Below are 21,906 nucleotides of genomic sequence, written 5' to 3' on the forward strand. Positions count from 1 at the left end.
TGTAAACATTGATGGCCTGTGCTGACCCTATACCCCTCACTCCTGACACCCCCCCCCCCGCCATTCCAGGCCCCAACCCCACAGTGTGTCGGGCAAGGGATGGGTGTGTGGGGCAAGGTGAGGTGTGTATGAGGCATGGGAAGCCCCAAGGAGCCCCTTGCAGCTGGAACTGTGCTGGCATGCAAGGGAAAACTCATGGTTTCCCACATATTTTCCTTTAAAGGAGAATCCATTTTTAAAGTTTGTTTGTGACCCTTTCATATCGTCTTGTGACCCACTTGTGTGTCGTGACCCATGGGTTGAGAAATGCTGGTCTAGGTCATACCCCACATATGACAGGTGGGGTCAGTTGAGTTTGTAAGACTGAACCAAACAAAACAGAAGAACGTGTCATGGCTCAACTGTATTTAGGAGATGAAATATTAAAATGTAATTTAAAGAAAAATATGTTTTTCTTAAAATTGTAACACTTTAATAAATTATCAGTTTTCAGTTTGAGGGAATCTTTTAAATGATTTTTTTTGTCCTGATTCAGATCAAAGCCAATTTCAAAATCTTGAACTTCTTTGTGAAAGTGATCTCTCTACAACTTTAGTAATAAGTTATTTCTCTGACTTCTCCCCACTCCCTCTTTACCATAGATTGAGCTTAATATACTGCTTTATTTTTACAGCTGGATAGAAGCTTTTTATGCTTTCTGATGCTTCACATGCTACATTGACAATGGTATCAGGAAATATTTCTTGTTTTTTACTAGTGAACTGATAACATATTGATTTTTGGAAAGGAGGAGAAAGATGTCAAAGGTTAAGGGCACTTTGAGTATTAAATTGTTTTGCCAGTCTTTTTAGGATGGCAACCCACACTGAAATTGGTCTGTCCCCTCATAAATGTTTCATTTATATATTTCTAATTAAATATAAAATACCCTAAAAATCACCACCCACTACTGTGCCACAGAATCACCACCCACATTTAAGCTGCTGGTACTGTGTTCTGCAATGATCATTTTCATGTTGAACTTAACTTTTGAATTACTTACTGCGTAGATCTTATTTATGTCTCTTTCCAATCAAAGGATCTTTTTCTTTGTGCTTCTAATTATCTCTCAGTTTCCAAATGCAAGATTAAGAATCTTAATTACTATCCAGGAGGAAGGCAAACTCTGTGGCTGCTGGCCAACAGAAGTTCTGCAGTCTTTGGCTATGATTCTACAAAGCCTTTTGTGAAAATGTACTTCCTTCTTAGTATTAGCATACAATATCAGTGTATGGCCTCTCAAGAATTTGTCCTTCCCTATTATTAAGTCATGCTTTGTACTAGTCCAAATACATTGCTTATTGGATACTCCAGTATTATAATATTTTCTCTTTCAAATATTTTCTCTCTTGCTGTATGAATATCATGTAAGCAAACAAAAATATGCTCACTCTCCCAGGCTGACTGCCTCATTCCAGTACTAGCTGTGAAAGAAAGGAAATGTGGCCCATTAAAGTACCATCCCTATCTCAAACAAAAGAAGCTGTGTCACAGTTACTCACTCAGCCAACACAATCCTATGTTAATAGTGCAGGAACATAATGAAAAGGGGGAAACCGAAGCACCAGCACTAGGTGCCAGCCCTAGCAGGAGCATAAAGATAGCAGCAGCTTTGTTCAGACTCTACCAGGATAGACACGGATGCTGCATCAAGCAGTGCTGCTGCCCAGGTTCAACTGCCTGGTTATACCTATAGACAGGAGTTCTTATTATATTGGGAATGGTATTTTTTTTTAGAGTAGGTATTTTTGTGGTTCATTCCATGATCTATAAATAGGCTGGGCTGTGTTTTTCTTTTCTCCTTTGAGGACCATGTAAGGAACAGAGCTTGGGCAAGTAAGGTATAAGCCATTCCTGTGCCCTCTGTGGAGTGGGAGATGGAGACAACCTGAAAAGAGAGAATTATATAGGAAGTTAAGACTTAATGTGCATGATTTTTATTCTCTCCTTAACTATTTTGTCACCTCCCAATATGACTGAACTGTTTGGTTGCACAGGAGGCCAGGACTTTTTTTTAATAGATTATCCTACTACTGAACCAATTATCCTCAGTGGGTGCATCTACACAAGACACTATGTCACCATGGCGATGAGCTACGGCAACGTAGCATTCGCAGGTACAAACCATGACACTGACACTACATCGCCATAATGACGTAGCGTCTAAAAATAATCATGTGCTGCATGGACTGTGCAGTACCTGTGGGTTTTGCACAGTCATTTAGTACTTACTAAAGTAAGTACTAAAGTAAGTACTAAATGACTGCCCAGTACCACATGAACAGTCAGGGGCATGTGTAGACCCCCCCAGTGTGTTGCTGTTCTTGTGACTAAGACAACTTTAGTTACGTTTGATAAATTAGAGCCCTGCCAATTGAACCCTTTTCTGTTGTCCCACCCGCCCATCCCCCAATGATGTTTATTTTTGAAACACAACCAAGTGCCAGCTAGTTTTCATGTTGAAAAATGTCCTTTCAATAAAATAACTAAAAAAAAAAAAAAAGATGAGGAAGAATGATACTGAAATTACACTTCGTGTAAGAAACAAGAAATTCAAACTCATACTTTCTATTTGTGTGAATTAAGTAAGCACTGGGGGGAGGAAGGAGGACCCAGGAAACTATAGGCCAGTTAGTCTTACCTTGATCCTGGGTAAGCTTTTTGAGAGAATTATTCTGGCACATGTCCATGAGGGGCCAGCAAAGGAGATTATGCATAGGGACAACCAACATGGGTTCATGAGAGGCAGGTCCTGCCAGACCAACCTGGTGGCCTTCTATGACCAGGTCACAAAATCCTTAGAGGCAGGGGTAGCAGTGGATGTAGTCTTCCTGGACTTTAGGAAGGCCTTCGACACTGCCTCTCACCCCATTCTCATTAAAAAACTAGGGGACTGTGGCATCAACACCTACACAGTCAAATGGGTCACTAACTGGCTGGAGGGCTGCACCCAGAGAGTGGTGGTGGATGGGTCATTTTTGACCTGGAGGGATGTGGGCAGTGGGGTTCTGCAGGGCTCGGTCCTTGGGCCTGCACTGTTCAACATCTTTATCAACACCTTGGACAAGGGGGTAAAAAGCACCCTGTTCAAATTCACAGATGACACTAAGATGTGGGGGGAAGTGGGCATGTTAGAAGGGAGGAATAGGCTGCAATCAGACCTAGACAGGTTACAGGGGTGGGTGGATGAGAACAGGATGGGTTTCAACACTGACAAGTGCAAGGTGCTGCACCTGGGGAGGAAGAACCAGCAGCAGACCTACAGGCTGGGGAACTCCCTTCTTGTCAGCACAGAGGCAGAAAAGGATCTTGGAGTCATTATTGATGCCAAAATGAATGTGGGCTGACAGTGTGGGGACACGGTCAGGAAGGCCAACCGTACCTTGTCATGCATCCACAGATGCATCTCGAGCAGGTCCAAGGAGGTGATCTTCCCCCTCTATGCGGCACTGGTCAGGCCGCAGTTGGAGTACTGTGTCCGGTTCTGGGCGCCACACTTCAGGAGGGATGTGGACAGCATCGAGAGGGTCCAGAGGAGGGCCACCCGCATGATCAGGGGCAGCAGGGCAGGCCTTACGAGGAGAGGCTAAAGGACGTGAACCCATTCAGCATCCACAAGAGAAGGCTGAGGGGGGATCTAGTGGCTGTTTACAAACTACTCAGAGGGGACCAGCAGGCATTGGGGGAGCCCCTAATCCCCCGAGCACTCCCAGGAGTGACAAGAAATAATGGTCACAAGCTGGCAGAGGGTAGATTCAGACTAGACATCAGGAGGCACTACTTCACTGTCAGGGCGACTACAATCTGGAACCAACTTCCAAGAGAAGTGGTGCTGGCTCCTACCCTGGGGGTCTTTCAGAGGAGGCTGGATGAACACCTTGCTGGGGTCGTTTGACTCTTTCCTGCCATACCAGGAGGTTGGACTTGATGATCTGCTCAGGTCCCTTCCGACCCTACAAACTATGAAACCATGAAACTATGGACTGACAGAATATTTTTGTGGGGAGAAAATGGTGTAATGTAAAAGCATTTGTTACTCGTTGCTATGGACACTCAAAATGTTCACCATACATGGGAAAAAAGTAGGGTAAAACCTAATTTCTCCTGTAAAATTTGAAAACTACTCTGAGCAGTGATAGAGCCAACCTGAATTGCCAAATTGTTTTTAGGACACAACACAAGGATGAGAAAATAACTGGTTATAGTTTTGTATTAATAGCTAAGTAGTTATAGCATTGGAGAGAGGTTATTGCATCTAAGGAATTACTGTGTCAGCAGCACTGAGACTGTATGCCATTTCGAGTTACCCACAGTACTACAGCAGTCTTGTTCTTGTGTTTTAGATGAAATGTGCTTGTTGATTCAAAGTCTGTCTCTTCTGCTTCTTCTAACTTTCAGCATATGCACTTAGAGGATTTTGATTTTTTTTTCTATTTATCTTCTTTGCCTCATCGTGTGTCTATTGTATGCAGGTGGAATAGGGATTCAGGGTTCATGCCTCGCCTCCCACCCTCCCAAGGTTCAGAACAGTCATAATAAAATCAATGGCTCTACAGGTGTTTAGACTCTCAAAGAATCAGTATCCTCACATGGTTGTTCTGCATTTGAATGAAGACCAGGTTTTATTGTGGGAAGAGGCAACAAAGAGAAACAAAACAATTCAACACATGAATAATAGATGCACTACAACATATATGTGTGTGTGTGTGCGCGTGTATGTATATGTATGTGTGTGTGTGTGTGTGTATATATAAATATATATGTATATATATGTGTGTATATATATATAAATTAGAGCTAGAGCTAGTTGAAATTTTAGGAATAGCTAGTGTTTGTAATAAAAAGAATAATCATTTCTATAAGTATTTGGAAGTCAAATTTGTCTAGTTTTTTTGTGTAGCTGTTGTCTACTGTAATATTTTCTTCTTTTTTACTTTAAAAATAAAAATATTGATGGCCATTTTATAATGATTTTGATACAGATTAAAAATATAAAGTTTAAAATGTGTAAATCGTAATCATTTTGAACTGTTAAATGAGAGAACTATGTCAATATTTCATGTTTTCCATAGAAATAGATTTTTATTTTTCAACTACCTCTAAAGTATACAGCTTGGGTTGTACTAATATTACTGTTTCATGATTCTATGGTTTGTTTAATTCATGAATAAATGATTGAATGTAAATCGCTTTAGGCACTTATCTTCTCAGCAAGCATCTTCCCAAAGTATCGTGGGTGTTTTTTAGTTTGCTGAATATCAGCAGCATGTGATGTAAAGACAAGAAATGTCTCTCTAGTGTGTAAAGGTAATGCCATAGCCAGATAACTGCATCTTTAGGAATCTGACTTTGCAAAAAAGACCTTCTTTCATGTGTAAACAGACTATTTTAATTGTTTAGAATTTCCTGCATTCACATAGTTTGAAATTACATTAAAAACCCGCTGTTGCATCCAGTTTTCCTAGGACATGCCAGTAAGTACAAGCTTCTTGCTTTTGCTCTTAGAAAACCTCAGCTGCAAAGGCACGCACATTAGGTATCCAGTTCTCTGGACAGCTTTAATAGAATGAAATATAAATTATAATCAGGTTATTTCAGAACATGGCATAAGTGGCTGCAACATTCTTTGAGTTTGGCCCAAAGTACAGGTTATCTATGAGGAGCATCTGAAATGAAGGATACCTGGCTGTTACACAAAGGATACAAAAAATATTTTTCTATATCATGCTGTTCAGTGTGTTATGGTACGGGAAGTCTGTAATATTAGTTTTATAGGAACCAGACACTGTTTCAGGACATTCATCACATTCATTAAAAGACAAAGAGAAGGAGCCAGCAAAGAAGAGTCATGTTATATACAAGGCTCTTAAAACAAACCTTCACAATCAAGGACCATACATTTTCAAAACTATTGATTTTTCTGTCATTCTACTCAACAGTCCTTGAGAGCCCAACTATGATACTGTCTTAGGGCCTAACGTGTCCTTCAGGAAACTAATGTCTTTTAAAATGATGTTCATTCAAAGTCATGCAAAGGTGATATAATGACAGTGGGCATCAGAGAGAAAAACAGTAGTTATGTTGTCCCCCAGTCTTCTGCAGGATAGGTGTCATTTTATTTTATTTTTTGCCCTTTTACGTTTCTAAAAAGGAGAGCCTAGAGAGAGAGAGAGCTTGTTTCTCCTTGACATTCTAAGCCAATTAGACAAGCTGTAATAATCAAAAATCCTTTTGAACAAATCTTTGGTTTGAATTGTTGTCATCAATGTCTCTTATCCAGATTGTAGACAAAAATAAATTAAAATGGCTGTTGAATGACATTGCAAAGTCATTTACCACTGTAACTGGATTTGAAAACAGGAAACCTACCCTGCCATGATGCTAACAACCTTGTAGTGTTAAATCCTCATACATGGCACAGAGAATTAGCACGAGTCATTTCTTTCTTCTAAATGCAAGTTCAAACTCTAATGCAAGTTTCCAATCCTAGTTTCAATTGACTCAAGTGGAACCAGGGTTAGACCCATTATATGAACCATCTATACAGAGTAGTTCTCTAAGTTCATGTTTAACACAACTCTGACTCATAAAGAAAACATATTCCAAAGTAATCTTAAATATTTATCAAATGCTATATTGTAAATTAGAACTTCCTAAAGAAAAGTAAAATATAGAACAACCTGTTGTTTTGCAATTTGCATGAGACTCGCACGTTGTATCCATGCAATATCTTCTTTTGCCCCACCCTTTTTTTTTCCATCCCTCCTCCTAAAATGTTCATAGGATGCTGTGCATAAGTGTTTCAAAATGCAATAGTTCATTTTCTTTTTCCTTAAGAATAACATATTCTGCTGTTCCATAGGAATTTCTCACATCTGTATATAGAGGAAAATATACAACAAAATAAAAAGAACACAGCTTTATGCTTCAATTTTTTAACCTGGTTATTTTGAAAAGAGACAGTGTTTTCTCTTTCAAATATGCTTCTGAAACAAGTGTATGGAAACCTAATAGTACTATCTGGAATGTTACCCTGTTGAAATTTTTCTGTTTAATGTTTTCATATTTTTATAATATGTTAGTTCCACTACATTATCTTCTGAAGAAAACTCTGACTTTTATATCAGAAGTGAAAACAAAGAGAATTGTTTTAATAACTTTATATGGGTATTCACAAGACAACCTATAATTTACAACTTATGTTTGATCACAGCCCTTTTAATTAGAAACATATTGCATCTGCTTAACGTTGCCAGTGTTTTGGTGCAAAAGATTTTCTGTATCAATTAATCTAGTAATATCCCTAAGCAAGCTGGAATTGTTGAAGAAGATGGAAATTGGCTGATGAATGTATTGGTCACTTTAGAGGCATGTTCAAATCTATCTTCTTGCTGTCCTAATGAATATGGAAGTCTGCCCAGTGTGTGATTGGATTTTAATGACTACAAGGTCAGGGACTTTGCAAGGTGTGAATCTGCTTGCAAGGTCACTAGTGGCAAACAGCTCATGGATCTGAAAATAAACAAGAAGCTGTCAGGGATATTAGCTTTTTGTAGAAAAACCCATGGGATGAAAAGGTTAACAGGTGATTGCATTGTAACTTGTTTTGAAACTCAAAATGAGCTCTAGCACTACGTGCATTATTCTTCATTATACATTGTGTGAGAAATTGTGATAATTTAAAATACAGGCAAAGTTTGATTATAATAGTACCCTAGCTTATCAAAAGCTTGCATTTACCACTATATAAACTACTTCTCTGAATCAACATATGCTCCAAATGCAGACCTGTGGGGAGAAACAGATGAAATTACCTGGTCTAAACTGCTACAGATGTGAAAAATATGTCTAAGTATAGATGTTCCAAAAAAGCCTGAGGCAGAATTGATCAAACCTACGTGTGTTTCTGTAAGCAGCATAGGTTAGATCAGGAGAGAAAAGAACATGCATTTGCCCTTTGGTGGGGATGGGGATGAGGGTGGGAGTGGGAGGGGGTGGGGAGGTGCATAGAAGCTGCCTGCACTGGCCAAGGCCAGAAGGTTGAGGGCATTTCCACATGTCTCCCATTGGGCTTCCCAGAATGCCAGAGACTGTTATGTGCAGCCCACTCCAGCTAACTGGCCAGGCCACCCATGACTGGCTACCAGGTATAGCCAAGTAGTCCTCCTCTCCCTCCCCCTGTAGCATCAGTCACAGGCGTGACAGTTGCTGGCATGCAGGAGAGGCAACCCTGCTCAGACATGCCCAGTAGCCCGGTCCTGCTCCCTGGGGATGCACCCACTCACAGAGGTGTGGGGGGGTCCCTGGGTGGGCTCCTGCATATGAACCCAGAGACCATGATGCTTCTGTGAGCTGGCACAGCCCCAGAAAGCAGGACTGGGCTGCCAGGCATAGCAGAGCACAGTCCTCCCCATCCCCGGCAGTGTCAGCCACTGTGCTGACACATCTTTGTGACAGCTTAGGTGCAGGGCCTGCTGGGCACTTGGCTAGAGCAACTGAGCATGGGCTGATTGCTAATATGCCTCCCTGCGAGTGGGGGTTAGCAGGGGACCACAAATGTCTTGGGATGCCAGAGGGCAGTGATCTAACTTGAGTTGGTGGGGGATCTGGTACTTAAACTTAAATTGATTAAGTGAGAAACCAAATTGATTCAGGTCCATCTTAGACAAGGTTTCACCTTTTTTAAACCAGTCTGTGTGCCCTGAACTTTTGTTCTATTACAGCTATAGATCAATTTCTGATTACTTATACCTTATAAGTGTAATATCTGTACCTAGCCTATATTTGCCTTCAACAGATAACCCAAATGAGTAATTACTCTAAAAAGTTACTTTAAAAAGTTCAGGTCATGTGTTCAGCAGTGCTACCCTAAATGTATGTGCTATTTAGTTGTGACTGTTCAGGTGGTTGGGAGAAAATAATGGGATATGAATTTGGAAATATTAAGAAACGTTATAAATGACTTTTCAGAAGGTACTTGACTTCTGACAGGACAGTGGAGAAACTACTTATACATGAAAAAGCAAAAAATTGATAACGGAGAGTAAAAACTAAGAAATGACTGTTTTACCAACTTGTTTTTAAAAAATCAACTGCAACAAAAGCTTTTGATGCTCTTAAATATTAACAGAAGTAAATTTTTCATTTTGATGTGGGGTTCTGGGCAGGGTCAGGCAATGTTTCTAAAGTTCCTTTAGAGAGTTTGAGGTACTAGGACCTCCTACAGGCAAATACAGATTGAATGTCAGATACTAGTTTACCAATATATATGGTTTTTTGGGAGGCTGCTGCCTGGTTATGGGGAACTCTGAGTGCATCTACACATGTGCATTTACTCCAGCCTAGATTTACTGTGCAGTAAATTACTGCACAGTAGGGGGTTTTGGGTAGGTGTCTACACATGTGGGGATTAGGAAAAAGATTTTCTCCCAGCTCCCTGCATCCCTGCAATGTGCCCCTGAGGCCACAGGAGGAGAGCTAGCAGCTCCCCCTGGGTGCTAGCCCAGAGGCTGGTAGGGAGCATCAGGCCAGGAGACAGCTGTGTCCTGGTCCAGGGGGGCTGCCTGCTGCTGGGGCAGGAACAACGTCCCCCTGCCCTGGCAGCAGGAAGCTCCTAGCCATGGCTCCCTGATCAGGAGCATAGAGCTTGGAAAGAGCTGCAGGGGAGGGGCAGGTCCTAGCCCTCTGCCCTGATCCACCAGTAGGGCAGCTAGCAGCTAGCTCAATGTTAGCTGCCCCACTGGTGAATAAAGGCAAGGGACTGGGACCTGCCCCACCCCTGCAGATCTTTATAAGCCCTGTACCCCAATCACTTGATCAGGTCACAGGGCTGGAACCTGTCCCTGACCACGGTTCCCAGGCATCCCTAAGCTGCATGGGGAAGTCTGCACGTACAGCCTGGAGGAAGCTCGGGACTACCTACAAAAGATAGCCCCCCAGCCACCTACAGGCTGCATATGCTTCAATGTGCAGCCTGGGGCTGGCTAGGAACTGTACAGGTCAGGGGAAGATCCTGGCCAGCTCCAGATAAGGATCAGCCCCTGCTTCATGATTGTTATCTGAGAGCAGGGGACTTGAAGCTCCCTGCTGCTGGTGCAGGGGGACAGGTGGCAGAGGCCATCCCAGTAGCAGGCAGCTCCTAGGGGCATGCAGCTATCTCCCTCCCTCTTGTGGACAACTGACCAGATTTGGCTCCCTGCCAGGCATCTACATGGGTGCTACAATGCTGTTACTAATGTCAATTAAATTTGCTACTTGCATTTGCAAGTAGCACATTTCCTCAGGATTAGGGAGATCTACTGTGAAGTAAGCATGCATGTATAGACAGCTCTTTTGCTGTTAAGCATTTGATGTAGATGCACTCTCTGTTAAAAAAAAATACTTGAGCTCCTAGAGCAATTAGGCTATGGCCCAACTATAAGTGAGGAGCCAGGGAAAATTTCTGATTCTCTTACTCTTTGGGTGAACTCCCAGTCCTAGTAAAATCAAAAAGGACACATTCCTTAATTGTTTCTTACTTGTTCTGCTAGGCTTAATAGATGGGAAATTTGATATTTATACTTGGGGGGGCTGGGGAGGTCAACCCTTTAATCTAGGTTTTACAGATTGCAACTCATAGATTAAGTGCTTGGTGTGCTTCAGCTTTGTATGAACCATCCCTGAACCTATATAAGACTAATATGAAGGACAAGATAATTGAAAGCAGATATTCTTGAGAGAATATTCTAGTTTTAGTAAATGGATAAAATTAGTTTAGCCCAATAACTGTTTAATCATAAATTGAGACCATTCAATATTTATGTAGAAAAACATATTTCATCTTTAAAATTACCACGCTTATTCTTCTTGGTGTTGAATTTAAAATAATCCTTTCCTTCTCATAGAAAAAGGCTGATTCAAAATAGCTAGATGTTTACAGATTATAAATCTGTGAGAGATTTTATTTGTTGTTGCAGTGTCACTATACCATTGATATCACTCATTTTTTCAAATGGTTTATGCCTGTGTTTCTGTCAGAAGTGGTGTTGTGTGCAGGAGATTTCTATTAAATTGCCCAGGTATATAGTGTGGGTTTCCTTTCCTGCTATGTACTAATTGGTCATTAGAAAGAGAGATGATCAAATATGTTTTATTTGCAAGAATAGTTTTCAAGTGATCAGTGCTTGAAACCTAAAGAATTGTAGTTTCAATTTTTCTTTTTAAAGGTACATTAAAATATTAGCACTGGTTATTCATCTTTTTAAGGTTCTCTTTTTACAATATTTTGAATAGGAAAAAAAAAAGAGTTGGAAGCAATGGTCTACTGCAGCCACAGGAAAAAGCAGTAAAGTCTGTTAATAATGTGAATGCTACTTTGGAGTAATGCTGCTCTTAAGGCAGTCACCATTTTAGCTGCTTGGATGTACACACTAATCATTTTGTTATTGATTAACATTTGAATCTTTGTAATCTGTGAAGCATTTTATAGTGGTAGGAATTTAACACTTACAAATTTACTTCCAGATGCTGCAGAGTTCCTATGGGCTATGTAATGACTCCTTATGCTGACTAGCTTCATAAGGTAATTGTTTATTAGTCATTTTTCTGAGAGATTGGTTTTAAACAATAATGTGTCATGTGTCACTGTCAGTCTACATATCAGTTATTCATTGTTAGTTTCTTTCCATTTTGCTGTTTCTATTACTTTTTTGAGGTTTCTGACTAGAGATGTTTTTGACAGCCTCTTTTTTAACTGACTGACAGCTTCTATTTTTGATCTTTCATTGCTTCTTAAACAGATATAAAAATATCCAGTAAACATGATCTCCCTATCCCTTCCTGGTTTATCACCTACATATTAAATATCTTTACACTTTGTTCTCGATATGCTTCAGTATAACTTTAACTTTTTTTTTGAGTAGAGATGGGTCAAGAATTCAACTTTGTGGAATAATCCCCTACAGACTGCTTATGAACCTCACACAATATAGAATATATCCAACAACTGCACCACTGTTTACCTTGATTCTATACAAAATCCAACCTTGATTCCTTGACTCATCTTTAGCATCATTTTGTACCAGTATGTTCATTTCCATCTCTAAATATGATATAGGGACTTGTTACTCTCAAACACAAAAGAGTAGTGAAACTGTAATACTGAATAAGAGTTTCAAGTTGCCTAGATATTTTTTCCTTGTAGACACATACAGTTTAAGTGATATGTGTCCTTGGTTATTATTGTATTCTTTTTACAGTTTGATTGTTATCATAAAAAAGAAAATAGGGGCTCTAAATTTGTTCTGTGACTTTTCCACTGATGTGGGCATTATTTATCACTGGCATTTAAATGGAAGGTAACTTTATAACAGAAATTTTATATTGTCAAATTTGAAGTATCTAAAACAGCAAACCAAGATACAACATGTCTTCATTTTATAGAAGTGTTTGCTGTTTTCTCCAGCTTGCACATAATTAATATTGATGTGTTAATAGCTATTGTACAGGTCCTTGGACATGAGAACAGATCATAGAATCATAGAATCAATCGACCGGAAGAGACATGGAAGATCATCAAGTCTGGTCCCCTGCAATAGGCAGGAGGTTAATGAGCTCAAACTAGCTCAATGAGCTGCTTATCCAGCCTCCCCTTGAACACCTCCAAGGATGGCAACTACACCACCTCTGCTGGGAGTGTGTTCCAGGTTCTAGTTACCCTTATGGAGAAGTTCTTCCTTATGTCCAGTCTAAATCTTCCCTTTGCTAGTTTGTGGTCTTTGGTCCTCATCCTCCCAAGGGGTGCCTCCCTGAAGAGTTGCTCCCCCAGATCTTGGTGCTCCCCCCTGACATACTTGTAGGCAGCTATCAAGTCACCTCTTAGTCTCCTCTTACCCAGATTGAAGAAGCCTAGTTCCCAGTCTCTTCCCATAGGGCCTATCCTCCAGGCTCCTGATCATGTGGATGGCCCTTCTCTGCACCCTCTTGAACTTATCAGCATCCTTCTTGAAGTGTGGTGCCCAAACCTGTTCACAGTATGCCAGCTGTGGCTTCACCAATGCTGAGTAGAGAGGGAAATACACCTCCTTGGATCTGCTGGCAACACATCAGCTGATGCATGCCAGAGCTCTATTCATCCTGCTGGCGACTTAATTGCACTGTTGGTTCATATTCATCTTCTGGTCGATTGTGATTCCCAGATCCTGTTCAGGGGTTGTGTCAGCCAGTGGACTACTGCCTAACCTATAGTTATGGTGAAGGTTCTTCCAACACAGATGAAGGACATGGCAGTTTTCCCTGTTAAACCTTATCTGATTCTGATTGGCCCATAGAACCAGTCTGTCTAGGTCATCCTGTATCCTTACCCTATCCTCTGGTATACGTGCATTTCCTCATAGCTTGGTATCATTGTCAAACTTAATCATAGAGCATTCTACTCCTTCATCCAAGTAATTAATAAACATATTAAAAAGCATGGGTCTGAGCCCTCCAGGATGAGGCTGTCCCATGGATTACAACTCTCTGGGACCAGCCTCTAAGCCAGTTATCCACCCACCTCCCTGTAGGCTAGTACAGGCCAGTACCCTCCAGTTTAACTGAGAGAATTTCATTTGAGACAGAGTCAAAGGCCTTACTGAAGTCTTGGTAAATGATGTCTACCTCATGTCCCTTGTCCAGCTGGTTAGTTACATAGTAATAAAAAGATACCAGGTTTGTTAGGCATGATCTACCCTCCATAAAGCTGTGTCAGTTACAAGTTTGTGATTGATGGCCTCCTTAACAATTTTTTCACTAGTTTTTCCTAGGACCAAAGTCAGATTAACTGGTCTATAGTTTGCAGGGTCATCCCTCCTCCCTTTCTTAAAGATGGGTATTACCTTGGCCCTCTTCCAGTCTTCCAGGACCACCCTAACCCTAACCCTAACCCTAACCCTGAACCCCCAAATCCTCTAGTTGCTGGTTGCAGAAAGCCTTTCTAACTAGACTCCTGAGTTTGTTAAAGTCTGCCCTTCTGAAATCTAGGACCTCTGTTCTACTAATTGAAATCCTAGCCTACCGGTGGATGGTGAACCTAATCAGATCATGGTCACTATCACCCAGAGTACCATCAATCCTCAGGTTCCCTACCATGTCATCCCCTTTGGTAAGCACTAAGTCCAGAGTGGCTTCCCCTCTAGTTGGTCCTTCAACAACTTGTGGCAGGAATATATAATCAATAGTTCCTAAGAAATAGGCTGACCTGCTGGAGCTGGACAAATGGTCCCCCCACCAGATGTCAGGGTAGTTGAAATCACCCATGACAGTCAGGTCTTTAATGCTGGCTGCCTCAGCCAGTTCCCTGGAAAATGCCTGATTGTTCGCCTCTTCTTGGGAGGGAGGCCTGTAGTAGACCCCCACCATCAGGTCACCCTCTCCTGAAGCCCCTTGTATCTTGACCCACAGGGTCTCAAGTGACCTCTCCCTGATATCAAACCTGACCTACAGGGAGGGGTTTACTCCTTCACATAGAGAGCCACCTGTTTGCCCTTCTTCCCAATATGGTCTTTCCTGTAGAGCCTATAACCATTGATATCCACTGTCCAGTCATGCGTTTCATCCCACCAGGTCTCTGTCAACCCAATGAGGTCAAATTCTTTGTCTATCAGAAAGAGAGCCAGTTTCTCCTGTTCCATGCACATACTTCTAGAGTTCCCATAAAAGCACCTGAGTTCCCCTCCGTCATCTCAGGTTTTCTGTCACTATGCAAGTATCTCAGGGCATTGGTGCTTATTTGGATGTCCACTGTGTCGATGTCCTCTTCTGGCTCATCATGGAAAGAGAATGCATGTACAGTAGTGGCTTCATGTGCAACAGTGGAACCTCCCCTCTTCCCCCTAGTCATGCTTAGTTTAAAGCCCTCCTCAGCAAGTCAGCGACTCTCACAGAGAAAGCTTCCTCCCTCTGCCTGTGAGGTGAATACCATCTCTTGTATGTAGACCACTGCCATCAAACTGCTTACCAAGGTCAAGGAATCCATATCTGAAACCATGACTGTGATGGAACTCTGGCTTGCCCACAAAAGTCCAATTACAGGAAGGGGGCTTTATTTAGCACTGAAGCCAAATATGCTTTGAAGAAACCGCTGGCTTCTTCTAACTTTTATTCTTTTTTCCTCTTTAATAGAGACTTTATTCTGAAAACATGTTGCCAGGTTTTCTACAAACATGACAAGTAATTATTTTGAAAAGCATAGTCAATTATAAGGATAAAATAAGGGTATCATATCCCAGAGCCTTCTTTTACAATGGATAATTAGCAAGGGGGATACTGCCATAGTGAGAGTTCTGCTTGCATGAATTTTAAACATGTATGCGAATAACAAGGAATTAACTGTCTGTGCTAACCAGTTCCACAGAGTGAGAACAAAACTTTGGTGTACTTGATTTATGCTATCAGTCTATAGCTGTTGAAGTCCCTACTTACCTGGATGAAGCAAAGTGAGATGGAAGACATCAAAGCAGTAGAGCAAGTAGGGGGAAGACTTGCAACTTCTGTATCTTTCAGGTGATTTCAAAACCCCTTGGAAAAACAGCTGCCCTCTTTAAAGGCATTGAACTGTGAAAAGACCAGGAAGTGTTGACTAATTATGAACATCTTGGGACAGTAGTACTGGGAGAAGTGAGATCTAAAGAACTAAAAATGTATTGTTAAGAAATTAAATCACAGAAAATGTTTAAAACAAAGGACATCTTTACACGAGCTACAGGGGAGGGGAAGGGGCGCTTTAAAATGGCTTGAGGGAGCACACTGGATAAGATCACATGGAGTACATTGGACTAAGCACTTGAATATAGACCTATTAGCAGTATAGGGTGGGAATATTACGTGGATGGCCTGAATTACCCTGTATTCAGGGTCTTGTTGGGTCATTTCCATTTAGAAGAGAATTACAAATCAGGTGTTTTCTTGAATATAATCCCACTTATTTTCCACAAACCTATACACAGTCCTATACACCTATATAAACCTATACACCTATACACAGTCCTATTTCCCCAAAACTGGATGAATCAGAGGCAATTTTCTTGCTTACATCTTTCAAGTTTACCTTTTTGGAGGGCCCTTTTGCCACTCTCTCCTTGATCCTTCTCAGGACCACATTCTCTAACATGCCTCTAGGACAGTAAAAGTTTCGTTATCTGGCACCTTACAAGCCGGCATGTTCTATATTAACTGGCATGCCAGCTTGTAAGGCCAAGTGAAACTGGAAGTACCCACCGTGGCACTTCTATTTTCTCTGAGCCCCCACAGTCTGGGGCAAAGCAGCCTGTGCTGCCAAGCCCCCAGGACCCGTGGGAGGGGCAGCTATGTCTTGGATTAACTGGCATATTTTGTTATTCGGCATCCCCCATTCCTGGGGGATGCCAGATAACAGAGCTTTTACTGTATATGCATAATTTACCACTCAGATACCCTACAACTAGTTAGTAGTCAGTGACTGCATCTACATGTGCACTAGACTGTGCAGTTGTTACTGTGCAGTCATTTAGTACTTGCATAAGCAAAAGCAAGCATTAAAGACTATACAGTAACCAGTGTTACTGCGCATTACCATCACTGCACAGTTTTTTCCCTGATACTACTGCTTAGTAGCAACAAGCTACTGGGCAGTAGCATTGCATCATGGTTAGTGCCTGGTAACACTACTGTGCAGTAGCAACGAGCTACAGTGAAGTAGCTTGTTGCTACTGTATCGTAGCGTCTCATGGAAATGCATTTAGTAACTCATTGACTTAGGGTCATGTCACACACTACACTTCAGACATGTCAACCATACTTAGAACATGAGCATCTATGTGGTGAAACAGCTAAATGTGTTAAGTTCAGTCTTATCAGAGCAAAGTTATGACTCGACATCATATAAAGTAATGTGTTAGGTTACCATTGGACTGGTCCATGAAGATAATACTAGTTTGAGATTCTGGTGTAATGCAGGGGCTGGGACTGATGATCACATGATTGTTGGTTCCAGCCCCACTACTACACCAGCACTGGTTCAAGTCTTCCAGCAGCAAAGACCCAGCTTGCCCCACAGCTCCATGGGCGTGTGTGGATTGGGTGGCAGAGGTAGCACCTGCTCCTGAGCTCGGCATCCTGTGCCTCCTTCATAAGCAGCAAAGACCCAGCTCACTCCAGCATGCAGGGTAGGACTCTTGGGCTGAGTAGTTCTGGGTATGCAACCAGGAGGTTGAAAGCTCCAGCCATCAGGATTTCACATCCTCACAGCCAGATGTGCAAACTGTAGTACCTGGTGCCAGGGTCAGTGTTGGGAAGGGAGGGCAGGGATCACCGGCAGTTCCACCCCTGTCTGGAGCTGGTTGAGATCATAGTAAGCATTACTGTGTGATTGCTCAGAACATGTTCTAACTTTTCATGTGTCATGGTAATGCATACTATGATCTAAACAAAGCATATTCTAAGTGTCCAGTGTGACAAGGCTCTTAGTTTTTGATCAGGCCTTGTCCATTTGGCTGGATATGGCTTCTGTTTTCCACTACCTGGAAATAAATAGCTCCTCTCCTTTAAGGAAAGATGGTTTGCTCTGTTTTCTATAAATGAAAGACCAACTTGTGGGAAGCTATTCACACCTTGAAGCATAAAAATTGCAATAAACTAATGAATCTAGAAAAGCATCCTGAAAACTCGTTTTTGTTTTTGTTCCCATGTTTTTATTACATCATTAGTAACAGTAGTCTTATATTTTCTGGAGTAACATTTAATAATGAAAGAATAGCTCTCAAGAGACAAATATCTTGGAGAAAAAAGATATGCTTTATTGGGTAAGGTTGGTGCTGAAAAGAAGGCAGCCCATCTACTTTGGTATACCACTGGTGATTCAATAGTTAAATTATAAATGCTGGCTGAGAAGTGTAAATTTCATTCCAGTCAAGGCAGTAGTCTTCCTCTTGACTTTTACAATTCCTGAAGACTGTCATGTGAGACTGGTTTTCTATGGGTATAACCAGTAAAAGGTTTCTGCTTTTCCCCCTTTCCTGCCAAATTTTCATTGGACATTAACAACTATGCTTTTTTTTTTTTACTTCATTTTCCTGCAAAAAATTTCAGCAACTTGCCTTTAAAAAGCATCTTCCCCCCATCCCTCCACCCCCCAAAAAATGGAAAATAGAACTATACCGAGTTTTTCATTTCTTGAATGTTATGTATGCAAAGGTGCTGTTGCTGTCTTCTCTGGTTTACCTGGCTATTGCATTCACTACAGGTGAAACTGAGAGGTGGCAGCATAATCCTGAGTATTATACGTATCTTTTTGTTTCAGGTCATAAGCACCCTTCCATTTCTCTCTGCCATGAGGAACAGAAATAAATGTTGATGAGTATCAAGGATATTTCTTTTGAATTAAGAATGATGCATCTTTCAGATACTCAGCAAATATAACAACGTATTGCATAAAGGAGTCAGTTGAGCTGACCTTGTGGGTCAAACACCGGATTAGATGCTTCTCAAGGGGAAGAACTGGGTCTAACTCTGGTTCTACCATATATCCCTTTGTAATGTTAGGTAATTTAATTAACCCAGACTCTTCAGAAGGCACCACTCTCTTTACATGTTTCATTTTAAAGGTTTACAACTTGAGAGGTATAGGTTCTAATGATTAGAAAAGATGACTATTTAACAGTTCGGTTGAAAATAACGGAAGCAAAAGTCACTCATTTGCTCCAAAGGAGTGGAGCCTTTAGCATCTAAAGTTGATGCCCCAAATTTTTGGATTGTCTGTGCTGTTGGTTTAGGATTAGGTTTATATGTAGCATAAAAAATGCAGGGCTGCATTTTATATGATGCAATTCATTTAAAAAAATTGGCAAAGCTGAATCATTTCCTATGCAACATTGACCATGTTAGAGGAAGTCTAATATATATGCACACAAGAAGTTAGAAATGAGTTTGCATGGACACTGTAAATACTGGTATTCTTAATACTTTAGTGCTTGGCTTTGCAACATTAATGTTTTTTCTTCCCAAGGAAATGCTGGTAGTTTGGGAGTTGTTCAACTCAATAGCAAAATTTGTGAGCACAATTTCAAAATTCAGTTACTCATTTGAATCAAGGACATTTATTCCTCTTCATATTTTCTGTGAACAGAACATGTGAATGATCTTTTTCTCTATTGACATTTGTACAGGAGCTGTTACTCATAGGAGTACCCAAATTCAAGGCAAGCAAGTATATTCATGTGCCAAAAGGAGTGTTCATTGTTTGCTACTTCCAAGCCAGTATTTGCTACACATGTGACTAAACATTCTCTTTTTTAAACCATTTTTTCCTCCAGAATACAGAAATAAAATCTGATGACATCAGTTCTACATTTTCAAAAATTCTCTCCAAGGTGCAACTATGTTCCTACAATCTGAACAGATCACAGTCTTTAGTGATACATTTTCAATACATTTTTGCTGTAGGGAAATGTTTGTCACTTTGCAGATGGTCACTTGGGTGGTACAGAGATTAGATGACTTGTCCATATTCAGACAGAAAGTTTGTGACAAGGCAGTCATGGAATAACAAGCACTGGGTAACTGGGGCACCAGCTAGGGCACCTACTTAGGGTACAAGAATAGCAGCCACCACTACTGCTGACACAAGGCACCAACCCTGGCCGGCAATTAAACTAGGGTCTACTGTGTCCCATGTTTACTATCTGAACCACTAGGCCATTTTCCACCCGCTTGGCTGCCTATCGGTAGTGGTATTTCCACAATTGCTGAAACCCCAGACCTAATAAAAGCAGCATCCCTGAAATTTACTGGCTGTACTTTCCTGTTAGGCACATACTTTTCACACTCATGTTACCAATCATACCTGACAATTTTTCCATAAACGTTGAAGCTTGTTCAGAAATAATTGTTTCATGAACAGTAAAAATACTTACTACATTTGGGAGAATTTTTACTGGTTTGTGGATGGTGCAAATTCATTGACAGTTTATTTGCTTGGTAATGAAAAGGCTAGCTCAAAGCCCTACTGATTATTTTTAGCTCATTCTAAGGAAATTATATATTTTTGCTCCAAACTGAAACTGAATAATACAGTCCTAGACCCCTGCATATTAGTAAAGATTTTAGTTAATTTTTAACTAGAGAAAGGTGCATTTGTTTTATATGGGATGATCCACCTTGCCATCTGCACTCCCTTTTTCAAAATTCTAGATCCACCCATGGATGTAAACATAGGATCATAGAACATAAAATTGCATGGGACCTCCAGGGTCATAAGGTTTAGTCCCCTGCCTTAGCAGGTAACTGGACCATAAATTCCTATTCAAAGTTTTCTCAAGCTTTATCTTAAAATAGTTGGGTTTTGGACTCTTGCTTCTCCTATTAAAAGGCTGTTCAGAACCTTATTAATTTAGTGGTAAGAAATATTCCACTTTTCAATCTGAATTTATTTATGGCTAGTTTATGCCACCATTACTTTTTAACTGAAATAGCCTTTTTCCTTTCCTTAGGTTAGCCCAAGTGAAAGTGTTTATGGAGAATAATCATGTCACTGGCTAATCAAACAAAGCTCTTTTGGTCTCATCTCATAAAATAAGCTGTTCATTTTCTAGACTGTGGGTAAAAAAGGATCCCTGTCACAAATAAGGAAAAAATATACCAGTGAGATGAATTTTCATTTGTCACAAATCATCCATAGGCCTTGAAGAACATACTGTTGAAATAGATGTGTCTACAGTGAAAGTGAATAAGTTTTCATGAGCCATCATACAACCAATTCATCTCCTTTCCTTCATAGTTAGGTTAGATTGTCATAAGCAGCCTGTGTAAACTAGATTGGCTACTTAGTCAGTTGAACATCACTAGTTTATGCCAGGTGAGGCTCAGACCCTGTATAGTTATTTCCCTAACTATATCAGTGTTTAGCTTCACAGCTCATAATTTATACATATGCCATATAAACTTCCTTATTACTGCTCATTTGAAAAGAATAAAAATATAATCTATATTTGAAACTACCTGAAAATAGATTTACCTATACAGTATTATTGAATATATGCAAATGTATATTTTAAAGCTAGAAACTTGGCATCTTCACTGTAAAAATGAATGGATTTCTGATAAATCTTCCCAGGTATTTTATTATCCACAATGAAAAATAGAAGTTGATTTTGATATTTAGGTATATTATTTATTGCAATTGAAGGTTCATAAAGCCTCTATGTTACTCCAATGGCACTGTTTTCCATATGATACTTGTGCTGTGATATTTTAGAATCAGAGATCTAAAAAACCCACAAAATCCAGGGTCCCACATAAAAAAAAAAAAAATAATCTTCTATAAATAAATCTCCAGATCATAAATCAGATACACTGAATACTTCTTTGGAGTCCTTCAGTAATATATACCTGCTCCAGGACTTCTAGAGGGTATAACAGATAAACAATATTTTCTAGGACATTTTTTTGAAGTGGTGTTGCCCATTTTTTATATTCTATATGCAACTGCAGTTCTGGGCGTACAAGGGTCAGGGAACAGTTCTGAGCATATGAATATTTTTGCTAACACAAAACTGGGATTTCTGCTCATCTTACCAACATTTGCATGTGCCAATATCACATAGATTTCATAGATTTTTAAGGTCAGAAGGGACCTTAGTAGATCATTGAATCCATCCCCCTGCCCTGGGTAGGAAAGAGTGCTGGGATCAGATGACCCTAGCCAGGTGCTTGTCTAGTCTCTTAAAGATCTCCAAGGTAGGGGAGAGCACCAACTCCCTTAGAAGCCCACATGAATGAGCACATTCAAGTTTGAGGCTCTTAATGTGGTACTCTAAAATGTACAGACTGCTTTGGAAAATTTAGTTCTCAATTGAATTAAATTCTTCATATTTCTGA

General features: G+C 40.5%; 1 long non-coding RNA gene across 1 annotated transcript in view; it reads left to right on the forward strand.

Moving 5' to 3' along the window:
• The first annotated feature begins 11,529 nt into the window (after nucleotides 1-11,529).
• LOC109280294 (uncharacterized) overlaps nucleotides 11,530-21,906 on the forward strand; it is a 49,095-nt gene continuing 38,718 nt past the window's right edge. The window contains exon 1 of the long non-coding RNA XR_002086565.2: nucleotides 11,530-11,599. This is a non-coding gene — a long non-coding RNA (uncharacterized LOC109280294). The remainder of the gene's footprint in view (nucleotides 11,600-21,906) is intronic.

This window comes from Alligator mississippiensis, chromosome 1 (assembly GCF_030867095.1).
Source record: "Alligator mississippiensis isolate rAllMis1 chromosome 1, rAllMis1, whole genome shotgun sequence".
Lineage (NCBI taxonomy): Eukaryota > Metazoa > Chordata > Crocodylia > Alligatoridae > Alligator > Alligator mississippiensis.